Below are 12,784 nucleotides of genomic sequence, written 5' to 3' on the forward strand. Positions count from 1 at the left end.
TTTCGGTGAAATAATAAAATTGATCTTATAAAAGTAACTGGTATAATTCAAAGTTTGTACTATTTGGTTGGCCTTAGTAGGACTTTCTCGGGCAAAATGTTGAGTCTGAGAAAACTTTGATCCGAGAGTCCCTGTCCTCAGTGTCGGTCTCCACATCCCAATGGCATCCTCCCCATCTTCCTTCACTCTTCTGATCTCTCCACTCTGATTCACCTTCCCCTGCCTATGGAAACTTATAAGAAAGAGGGTGCTTTTAGTCACTGACATCTTCATGTGGAAATCAGCCACAATACTAACTGTACAATATTTGTCATTTAAACTATCTTGCAGACTTAAAGATTTTGCCTCTAGAAACTACAGGTATATGCTTGAACTGCTCCTGTTCTGGACCTGCAGTCACAGCCATCAGTCCCACTGGGGAGTATAGCACCCTAAAGGAAGAGTGTGGGGCTCTCTGAAGCCAGCCCACCTGGCTTCAAGTCACAGGTCTGCCATTCACGGGCTGTGTGACTTTAGCAAGTCCCCTGTTAAAAAAAAAAAAAAAAAAAGATCCAATCAAACAAAAACTCATTATAATGGTACCTGCCTCATGGGGCTGTCACAAAGATAAAATAATTTATTTATTTATTTATATATATTTTTGGAGACAGAGTCTTACTCTGTTGCCTAGGCTAGAGTGCAGTGGTGCGATCTCAGTTCACTGCAACCTCCGCCTCCTGGGTTTAAGCAATTCTTATGCCTCAGCTTCCCGAGTAGCTGGGACTACAGGCATGTGCCATCACACCTGGCTAATTTTTTGTATTTTTAGTAAAGACGGGGTTTCGCCATGTTGCCCAGGCTGGTCTCGAACTCCTGAGCTCAGGCCATCCACCCACTTCAGCCTTCCAAAGTGCTAGGATTACAGGCGTGAGCCACCGCGTCCTGCCTAAATAATTTAATATAAATCTGCAAAAGCAAGGAATTTTTTTTTAATTTTTACCTATTTTGTCCACTGTGTATTCAGGCACTCAAGGAGTTATGCAAATGAATTGAATACATGAATAAATGAAAAGCTAACTAGTAAGCTTAGAGAAACTACATCCCCAATTTGCTTATCTCAAGAAATAGAAGAAGGAGGTGTTGTATTTCAGAAAGAGAAACCAAACTCTGGTGAGTAGATCAAGTATACCTTCCAGGTATACCTTAACAGAAGGATCACAGTGTCCTTGGGATTCTCACCACCTTCCTGTCCTTTGCTACTGCAGTACATCTCTGGACCACACGCAATTCAAAATCTAGTATGAAACATAGTCACTGCCAGGAAAAGCCAAAAACAAACAAATAAAAATTCTTTAAATAGTGTTCTTATAGATATATGTGGGTAGAACCAGAGGGGTTTTTTTTGCAGTTTTTAGAGGAAACGAATCTGTTTTCCTAGCTAATTCCTGGTGATTTTGCCTTGGCCACAAGTCCTGCCAAGGCAGCTGTATGCGGAGTGTGAAATCCCGGGTGAAGCAGAAGCCGCCTGTCTGTGCTGTCAGCGAGGCTGACATTTTGCAGGCGTAGCAGGGGAGCAACCCTAGTTTCTTGGGACTGTGTTTCTGTATTTTGTGTTTGGTGAGGTCTGCACTTCCCCTCTGCTGACTTCAGTTCCAAGTAAGAGGAATATCCTTTCGCCCAAAGATTAAAGCAACCAACCGACAACAAAACACACCCTGGATGTCACAGAATGTGTTGCTAACTGTTCCAATATTCACAGCCTTGCCCCCATGGCTGTCCCCTCTAGCCCCCATATTTTGACATTGTTTATATAGCCTCTAAATAGATCACCAGTTTGTCTGTGGAGACAGAGAGAAGCCTTTTCAAAGGCGAAGGTCAAAAGTCAATGAACCCCTCAGGGGTCGCTTGACTAAATTTCATTTCAATTCAGTATGTGGTCCGGAGTTTACTCCCTGGTTTTCTAGGCATGAGGAGGAACAGAAGCAGCAGTATACAGATGTTAGGGAGTGGCTTTTTGAAATGCTTTTCAGAGAGGGGAAGTGAATTTAGCACAGTATGACCATGCATGGTTCTGCGATATTGTCTCTCTGTGTGATTCTCGGGCCCTCCTTCCCCACTGGGGCGGTTAGCAGATGGGCTTTCTGTACGGTGTCACCAGGACTGTTCTGGGTCGAGTGAGATCGCTCCCAAAGGACGCTCTTGCTCTCTTTTATCGTAGCTCTGGCTTTTGGGCTTAATATACTTGCTATAAATTACTCTAATGAATTTATTTTGCAGTCAGCTTTGATATTCATCTACCTGGAGGGGAGAAATGACGCTAAAAAATGTAAACAGAGTCAATCTATAATTATAGGGGCCCATGGAAGGCAGCATTTGGGTGGATAGTTGAAACCTATGGTTAATCTGCCCAGAATCCAAACTATCTTCCTCACTACCAAGAAATTTCGAGGGTAAGGCTGAAAGCTGGCTCAAGATGGGATTTTCACCACCCAAACAATGATCCTCCAAGCTGAATCAGGGATCAGCATTTTGTTGTTGCTGTGCGGGAAGGGAGTGTTTTGTGAAAACCCACAATTGGAAAACAGAGGATTTCAATGTGAGCACATGATAGAAAATAACATTTTGGAGCCAGCTCAAATCTTAAAACTAAATGATAACTCTTTTCCTTAATGGTTGTGATGAGAGGGTAGGCATAATCGGGAGAAACTCTTGGAGCAGAGAGGAAGAAGCCAGAGAAATCACTCTGGGCAACAGGCAAGCAAGCCTAGAATATGTGGTTATCTACCCGTCAGATAAAGAGAAATCGAGTGTTTTATTTTACATAATTGGAGTCAGAGCCTTTTGAATGAAACATACAAATTTATGTAAATAAGAATGCAAATGTTAAAAATATGTGTCTTGGGATTTCCTGGGGATAACCTGGCAGCTTTGTCTTCCTTTCCTTTGCAGCTGCTAAATATTGTGTTGTGAAATCTCCAGCTGAACTTATTCCATCAAATCCCACAATGTTACAGCTAGAAGACTTTTCTTTGTAATCTATAGGAGATACTTTGGAGGATGAACTAAAACAGAGTAAACTTTAACATATTTTACAGTAAACATGTTACTCCTAGTGGTTGCACAGGCCAATAATAAATGCAAAAAGAATTGCAGGATTTTAATAAATTAATGGGAGATTCAAAGTAGACTACTGAAAGGGAATTGGACAATGATGATGAAAACTAAAGCAGGAACTGAGGGAAATAGGTAACATTAGAGGTTAACATAAAAAATTACCAGGCTCTCTGCAAAATTCTCATTGGTGCTACTGGCAAGGTATTGTGCATATCATGCCAAGTTAAAACAACCAAGTAAAATGCGATGACCTCAGCAAACTGTGCAGGTTTCTCCAGATACACAAGCAAACAACTGCTCTGAATAAGGGGCTGCCCATGACCATGGCTGCCAACTTGCCTTTCTCAACAGAATTTAGGAGACACCTTAATCTGATTGACTTGTCCTCAATCCAAAAAAAAAAAGGAATAAATAAAATTATTTTATTTGACCAGAAGGAAATGGAGAGATAAACTGCTTTGAAGGATAGCAGTGTTATTAAATGAAAGGATGTCTAAGAAAGTAAACAAGACTCCCTAGGCATTCTGTATTTCTGAGTGAGGGAAAGGGAAACTGAAGGAGCCAGGTGGAAGTAACCGGATAAACAACAGATTAAAAAGAAAGGAACTGGTGAACTTTGAATCAACAAAACACAGATCTGCTTTATTTCAAAGTTGGGAAGCCTCCATGGGAAGAAAAAATTAGAGGTGTCCTTTTCATTGATTAATCTTTAGCTTCTTTTACCACCGCACAATTTTTCCTAGCAAAAAATGTTTAGCTTAGCTAATGGGGACCATTTTAAGAGTAGTCAAGTAAGTCACAGGCTGTTCAAAATTACTGAACATTATATTATTATATTATGGCTAGATATGGATGGACAGCACTAATTCCACAGGTGCCTTGAGACATCATATTCATTATTTAGGGCTGTCAGTGACCCAAGAAGATGGAGAAGTCAACTCAATAACTAGTATATAGACTACTGCTGCTTCCAAAAAATACTGAAAGTCGTGTGTGGAATAATTGGAAGGTATTGATTCTTAGCAAAGCAAGTCATAACAACTACTATAGTTGTATAAGAACATGATCTTAGTTTTTCTGTGAGTACCCCTGATTTGGCTGGAACTCTTTTGCTATACGTTTAGCTTCTGGTCACTGAGGCAAAATGTGTTAAGCCAAGTAATTTTCTTCTGTAGCTTTTTGTGATGAGGTGAAGAAAAGCTTCCAGTCAAATAGTCCATTTTTTTCTTCTAAAATAATGGAAGCTTCAGTTGGGCATATGTCCACCCAGATAAAAAGCACATTTATCAGCCTCCCTTGCAGCTAGATGTGGCTATATGGCTAGATTATGGCCAATGGGATGTGAGTGGACATGATGTATGTAACTTACAGGTCATGTCCTTTATAAAAAAGCCCTGCCCCTTATGTTAGCTGGAATACAGATGTGGTAACAGAAGCTAGACCAGCCACCTGAGACCAAGAGAGAAGGGCAGAGAAACAACATTGAAAAGTTGAGGTCTCTGATTCCATAGAACACTTGGCTGCTTGTGCTCTGACTATAATTGCCTAAGACAGAAATACACTTCCGTTTGGTTTATGCCACTACTATTTTGGTCATTATTACTGTGGCAGCAATAATATCTTACTGCACAATTACACAGAGCAGAGAGTAGGCTGCCTGTTCTGTGGGAAGTCACTGAGAGAACCTGATACAATAAATAGCAGTGAAAGGAATGGAGATGCTAACTTGTTAGCACCCATTTCCTAAATCCAGCCTCGTTGAGAAAGAAGAGGCAGATAAGCTAACTTCTGGCTTGAAGAACATGGTGGTGAGCAGGACTCTGCTTAGCAGAGAGCCCTGTCTTTCAGTTCTGAAGGTAGTAAACCTAGGTGTCTAATCTCAAAGAAATTCTCCTTAGAACTGAGGCAAACAGATTCTACTGAAACTACTCAAACTCGAGTCCATTTTCTATCAAATAATGTTTCTATTGATACTAGCTGTTTGTCCACTGTAGTGAAGTCCATTGTCTATCAAACAATTCTTCCAAGGATACTTACTGTAGGTAGGAGGTGTCATTAGTTTGGGGATATTCACAAATAGTTTCATGTCTGTATTTCACAAAATATTCTATTTCATTATCTGAGGCAGGTTTGGATTCCCTAGGGCAACAATCTTGGACTCCAGCTTTTGCTATAACTCTATCACACAGGCTTTCTATGGGAACAGTGAATCAGTACCTCATACTTCATTCTAGATCCATTCTTTTTTTATTTAACATGAAGTAATACTTATTGTTTTGGCTTAATAGATTAACCCTCTAAAAAGGCAATGGTTACTATCATACACTAGAGTCCATGGCAGATTTTTTTCATCCTGCCTTTCCCCTAAATGTCTGAAACCGTGATATGTACGTAGTAGCCAGGTAGTGCCTGTCTGTTGATGGTGAAATGAATGCAAAATTTTAGTTTGTTATTCAGTTAGGTATTTTCATCTTCTTATCCTCATTCATAATGGTTTTTGAAGTAGTATTCTATGTTAGTGGCTTACTATATTTGACTAAGGACAAATAATTTTTAAAATCAGTATTATCTGTACTGTCTTGTAAATATTAAATAATCAGAGGGGGGACTATAGATCTCTTAAATTTAGAGTCCTGGGTTCTCACTACCACCCAAGCATAACCTAGGCTGAAGTTTACTACATTAATTCCATCTGTAGGAGTTCAACTGGGTAAAAAAATACAGTCTAATGCATTAAGGTGAAAAGTTTATCCACCCTAACATTCCTAACAGGCAAGATGGTTCTATAAATAGACTCGATAAACTCAGAAGAGTTGTAATAAAATTTAACAAATGAGCTTAAGCCAATGGCAATTCATTTTATGTCCTCCTTTAAGGATAAAACTATTTAATGTTAGCTCTCAAAAGCCAAAGAAAATAAATGAAATGTGAATAATTAATATCTGTAGAATATTTATTAGGCTTATAAATTGATTAATTTTAGAAGTATGTAGATGCCTCCCCACTATAAAACTGAGAAACAATAAACGTGAGAAACAGGTATCATTCTTGTTCTTCTGATCCTGCTTTACAGCTTATCTTTAAAGGTTAAAACATATGGTACAACATGTATGGACTAAATGCACACACACATCACCATATACTGATGTTTAAATATAAATAAATGTTTTGTTAACAGCATGTGCACACGAACACAACACACACCATCCTCAGATCCTTGCTGCTGTGGAATGTGCTGCTATCAAAGGGCACAGAGTCATATTTGTATTACAGAGATATTGTTTATTCTTTCCTTGTCGCAATGTGCTGATACTTTTCCATTAACACCACCCTAATGTCTCTTCCAGAACCCAGGTGAAAAATATCAAGTGGAACTTCTGATGGAAAAATGCTAAGTAGATGGCCTGGTGTATTACTGAGGGAAAAAGAAACTTTAATTTGTACCACCTGAGAGTAGTCAAAACACACGACCTAAGGCTGCCATAGGATGCATATACCCTCTTTTCACATAGATAGGAAAAAAAAAAATCACTGAGCTCTGTGAAGCCGCACCACTGAATCATCAGCGGGATTAATACAGAATTAAGGCAGTTTTGCTACCTTCCCAATCTCCTTGCCCTTGAGTTCCTTTTGTTATCTTCCCAGTACTCTTGAGAAAGCCAAAGGAAGCACTCCCTGGAAATATTGCGTTCTCAGCTGAAAGCTAGCCAAGCATCCACTAAGAAATAAACAGACATTGAATACCTACCATGTGTGAGGCAGTGTGCTATAAACTGTAATCCAGGGCAATTTTGTATAAATGATAACAGAAATAATAATTATTACAACAATTACTATTGTTTGAGGACTCTGTGCCAAACACTAACGTAAGTTCTTTATAAGCATTATCTCATTTAATCATCTTACAGATGAAGCCTAGGTGATAAACAACTTGTTCAAAGTCACAAAGCTAATAAATGGTACGTTGGCATTCAGACCCAGGCATGCTGACTCAAGAACCTATGTCTTAACCACCTGCTAGAGAAGTGCTTTTTTATTTGGACAATCTCTTTCCTATTCCTAGTTGAAATATAATCAAAGTTTCCTGAGAGGACACAGAAGGATGCCAAAAAAAGTATGACCTGGCTTATATTATGGGTCACTCTGGCTACAGTTAGCCAACCTTAGATTTTCATTTTCTAAAGGGCCCCAGTTATAAATAGCAACTGTGCACAAATGGGAAATAATGTGTGAGCATGCAGCCTTAGGCTGATCCTTTAAAAGCAGTTGTTTTACAAAGAAATTTAAAGGGAGTATGAGCTGCAAAGATGTCACCATGAGGTTACTCAGATCAAAATAGTATTCTTCAGAAGCCATTCCGTATATTTAGGTGTCCCAATTTATCTCCTCTGGGAGAAGGAGGCTTAGTGTTCACCTAATCCATGAGGTTATGCATTTAATTTTCAGAACTTTAACACTGTCAATGAAAAGACTCAAAGTGATATTATTAAATATCATTAAAGTTCAGTTTAATGAAAGAATTACAATCAAGTCAAGGGTAGAGCTAAAATCTCCACTCACCACTAATGCCTGTAAAGTTTTTGCATATAGGCAGCTTGGATGCCTGTTAAAATAAATGAGTACAAATGAGGTGAACAGAGAGCAGATCGCATAAAAGTTTATGGTCTGAACAGTAGGGAGGTAATTAGTGGAGCGATGAACTCCCCAGTTGTGTCTGTGTTTTTAAAGGTCACTTCCTGTATTTCATAAAAGATGGGGGATTACTTTCATAGGACTTTGCTTGCACCATTGTGAACATTTATTTCAGCCCACCTTATTTTAAGGTTGTTTGATTGCACATCTGTCTTTTGCTCTGGCTTGTAATCTCCTTGACTAGGGGCTGAAGTGGGGCAGGATCATGCTCTATTAATGTCCCCAAAGCACCAAGCACAATTCTTTTCACATAGTAGCTGCTTGTTAAGGAGAGGGAGTGGCAGAAGAAGGAAAGGAAAGCAATTCTCACACTGATGAATCCGAGATCCATGTTTTCTGATTACCTGGGTTCAGGTTGCTTTTTATTACATGCCTTCTGAAACCTCTCTAATGAATTCCTTACTGGAAAATTTAACTTTACCTTAAAAGACAGTTGCTTACAGAATGATAACGCTTGAAAGGCTCTATTCATTTGGAAAAGTCAGAAACTACAATTTTTACACTAAGGAGTTTCAAAAAGAATCAGCCATAAGAGATGTTATGTTGAGATTAAAACAAAATAGAAGCCAAGCCCTATGACCTGTGCCTGTAATCCCTGCTATTCAGGAGGCTGAGGTGGGAGGATTGTTTGAAAGCAGCCACTGCACTCCAGTCTGGGCAACATGGTGAGACCTCATCTCTAAAAAAAAAAAAAAAAAAAAAACAGGGAGAGAGAGAAAGGAGAAAATGAAAATGTTCTTATGCTTTGTGAAAGGAAGTTAGTTGTTTCCTTCATTCACAGCACCAGTGAAGGTGATCTTGCCAGGATTGGTAGGAAACCCCTAACCGCCAAACCCAGAGAATACATTCCAATTCTTCTCTGACTTGATCTTCACAGCATTTGACTCAATTGCCCTCTTCTGGAAAGTTGTTCCTCTCTTGGGTTTTATGAGAGCAGACCATTCTAATTCTCATCTGACCTTCTTGGTCTCTCTTACAATACCTTCAATGTTGTGTTACCCAGTGTTCCATCCCTGGTGCACTTTGTGTTTTTTGTTTGTTTGTTTGTTTGTTTGTTTTTGTTTTTGTTTTTTTGAGATGGAGTTTTGCTTTTGTTGCCCAGGTTGGAGTGCAATGGCACAATCTTGGCACACCACAACCTCTGCCTCCCGGGTTCAATCAATTCTCCTGCCTCAGCCTCCTGAGTAGCTGTGATTATAGGCGTGCGCCACCACACCTGGCCAATTTTGTATTTTTAGTAGAGACGGGGTTTCTCCATGTTGTTCACGCTGGTCTCAAGCTCCTGACCTCAGGTGATCCATCTGCCTTGGCCTCCCAAAGTGCTGGTTGTGTTTTTTGTGTGTGTATGTAAATCAACTCTCTCCCTTTGAGCAGTTGTCTTTATTCTGTTGGTTCATTTACTCAACCTGTTCAGAACTAAACTAGTTAGCTTCTCTTTCCCTTCTGCTTCTCGTGCTCTACAAATGTTCTGTTTCTCCCTCACTGAATGGTCCTATCTTCTACCCAGCAATTCAGGCCAGATATCTGGGTGTCATCCACAATTCCTTCCTTCTCGTGCATTCAGTTAGCCACCAAATTCAGATGGTGCTTGGTCCTTAACATCTCGCTGCCTCCTTCCTCATTATGAAATCTCTATTTATGGCCCTCATCATCTCTCATCTGGACACTGCAGACAAGTTGTAAATATGATCAACTTACTTTCTCCACTAAGATGTGGAATGGCATCCTATTGGCTTCTGAGTTGGTCCGCATCTCTGGATGGCAGAGGGAGCCATGTGGGATGTATCTACCCCTGGCCTCAGTGCCCACTGCCCATTGCCTCCAATGCTGTACCCCAGTCTCAACTTCACAACTTGGTGCCGTTGTTCACCCTGCTCCTTCTGCTTGTTCTTGTCCAGTTCCTTTCTCTTTCAAAAAAATCTACCTTACAATTCACCTCCACTTCTTTTCCTCCGCTGCTAGAACCTCTGTTCTGGGTTAAAACTGTACCTTGCACTTTCTTTTATTACAGCATTGTTCTCACTCAGTTGAAATAGCATGTAATTGTCTCCTCTGAGTAATGAGTGTGTCTCTAATCTTTGTCTTGAATGTGTGGCACATACTAGGCACGGCATGGTCCAGAAATCCTGCTTGTGCCTGTGAATACCTTTTCTATTCATGTCACCACATACTGAGAATGCAGAGCTCATTCAAACCTAGACTTCAGAACTCTTCTTCTCACTTGTATATTTTTTCATTCTCCAGCCAGAGCACCAGACTCTTAACTTCATTAATGAGGAAAATAAAACACTTCTTTTCCTTACAGATGATTAATGCCTATTACTATGCTAAAACTCATCTTAAGGAAAGGAAAGATTTTTATCAGTTAAGACCACAAAGACTCAAGCCTCGGCCAGTGTGAATTCCTCTCTATTAACTGATAACAATGAGATAATTGAGGAAGATAGGCATATTAAACAATTTAGGCGATTCTACCCAATCGATTTTATTAAAGAGAATTGCAATGGGAGTTAGAACTGCCTGCTGTGCCTTTAGTAGGCAAGAGTGATAAATGTGATTAGCAATTCCAGATGCTGTATGTATAAAGAGAAGGAAAAATGGTTACTGACTCCAGCTTGACTTTTGATATGAGACCAATCACAGAAGAAACCTAGGCTTCCTGTACCTTGAAAATATCTGACCTGTTTAAAGTTAGGCATTCTGGTAGGGGAATGCCAAGTGTGAAAAGATAAGAGCTTTGCACCTATGAATTTAAACACCACACAAAGAAGAGCTTATTGCATTAAAATTGTAGTTTCGGGTTTTAGTCAAAACTGATCATTACAAAAACAAATTTTAATGATATACTTCTAGAGGATATGAGATACAAAAAAAACAAAATCCTCACATACTTTCATTTCGGCATGGAACAACTCTTACTATGGGGAAACCACATTTATAATGATATAACCAACAAAGTTTTATCAATTGTATTAGATGCATATCATTTGATCGATAGTGCTAGGTATTTTGAAACATACTAAAGAAGTTATTCCAGTCTTAAGGGATACAGACAGACTTATTCAGTGCTGGAAGGTCATTTAAATGTCACCTACTCTAACTTCCCATCTGTTGCTTAAATCTCTTCTACAAACATCTGCCAATCCTCCTGTAAATATCTCCAGTGATAGGGAACTTTCTGCCTTGTGAGGCAGCTCATTTCACATTTATACAGATCTTGTTATGAATAATAATAAATATATTGAGTGCTTACTATGTGTCAGACCCCGAGTTAAGTGTATCTTCAAAAATCCTATTTGATCTTCATCACAACCTTATAAAATGGTATAGTTATTAATTCCATTTTAGTGGAATTAATGATGAGAAAACTGATGCTTAGCAAGGTTGGGCAGCTTACCCAACAACACATAGCTGGTAAGTAGAGGACCTGGTTTTGACACTATGGTCTACATTCATGAACAGTATACAAATGCAGCTTCTCTAACTCAACTTCCTTCCTATGTTGACCTTAAATTTACCTTCTTATAGCTTCTATTCATGGGTCCTAATTTTTAGTGGGTCGACACTAAACACGTCCAATCCCTTTTCCACATGGCAACTCTTAAATTAGTTGAAGGTAGCTACCTAACCCGCTCGACCCTTTCAGTCTTTCTACTGGATTTACAGTTCATTGCCTTCCAATTTTCCTTATATGAGATGGTTTCTGGGCCCTTCAGCATCATGGTAACTGCCCTCTGGACTGACTCTATTTTAGCCTCTTACACAATTCACACAGTATAAAATTACTTTTTATGTAGAATTAGTTTTGTTGGAAGAATGGAAACACAAGGTTGAGTTAGATGCTTGTGGTCAATCAAAGTGACTAAATGTTTTGCATATATGTTGGCAAGCTCTATCTCTGCTTTCCTATATTCACAAGTTGATTTTTTTTTAACTTGAATTTAGAGCTTTGCACTTGTCACAGTTATTTTTGTCTTAATTGTGTGGTTTATTATTCTAGAATGCTGAAATCTTTTAGGATTGAGATTCTGCCATCTGACATTTTTTTATATTCCCTTTGTATCCATTAACTTCTGCCATATATTAAACCACCCCAGACTTAGTGAATTTTAAAATAGCAACTTTGCTTCTAATTCCATGTGTCAGCAGTTAGTTTGGGCTCAGCTCAATGTCCTTTTAGACTTGACTGGGCTCACTCATGCATCTGTGGTCAGGTGGGAGCTGGTTGGTCTAGAAGAACCTCAGCTGGGTTGGTTAGTCTCAGCTCTACATGACCTTTCATTCTTCAACAGGCTAGCCTTGGAAAGGGAGGGAATCCCATGACAGCAAATGAAATAAGAAGGCCCCCTGAGTCCTCAGCTCAGGACAGGCATATCTTCACCTGCCCCACACTGTATTGGCCAAAATAAATCCCAAGGCCAGCGAAATAGAAGGTTGGAAAAATAAACTCTATCTCTTGATGGAAGAACATTCAAAATCACTTTCCAAGGTCCTACATGTAGGAAGACATGAAAACTGTCATTTTTGAAATCTGCCACCCTGTTAGAATCATGTCATTTGTGGATTTGATAAGCACACCATCAAAATTACCCCCTTTAAAATTTCATAGGAATTTCAATTTAATAATGTCTAAAAGTAAAGTCCTATGTCATATCATTTTTGCTTATACAATCTAGTTAGACAACCAATACACTGTAAACAGTAAAAGAAAAAAATATATGCTAAATGATAACATTCTGTTTCTGAAAGGCATAATTTAAAGGACAGAAAGATCTGTAAGGGCCACCATCAGAAAAATGCTTCTTGATGAGATTAAACTTGGTCTAGATTTTTAAAAAGGCTAAAATCTGAACTGGAAGAAAGGCATTTAGGTTAGGGATTGGCAAGTGTAAAAGCACACAGGATCAGAGAATGGACTAGAGTGACAAGATTGGAGAGTTAATTCTGAAAAATGAGTGGGAGAAGAAAGCCTGGCTAAGTGGTGAGGGATCTATAGTGA

At 39.2% G+C, this 12,784-nt stretch overlaps 1 protein-coding gene across 3 annotated transcripts in view; it reads left to right on the forward strand.

Annotated features, from left to right (window-relative positions):
• Nucleotides 1-12,784, forward strand: part of RASGEF1B (RasGEF domain family member 1B) — a 617,711-nt gene that overhangs the window by 441,788 nt on the left and 163,139 nt on the right. The gene's annotated exons all lie outside the window — the stretch shown is intronic.

Source organism: Pan paniscus, chromosome 3 (genome assembly GCF_029289425.2).
Source record: "Pan paniscus chromosome 3, NHGRI_mPanPan1-v2.0_pri, whole genome shotgun sequence".
Lineage (NCBI taxonomy): Eukaryota > Metazoa > Chordata > Mammalia > Primates > Hominidae > Pan > Pan paniscus.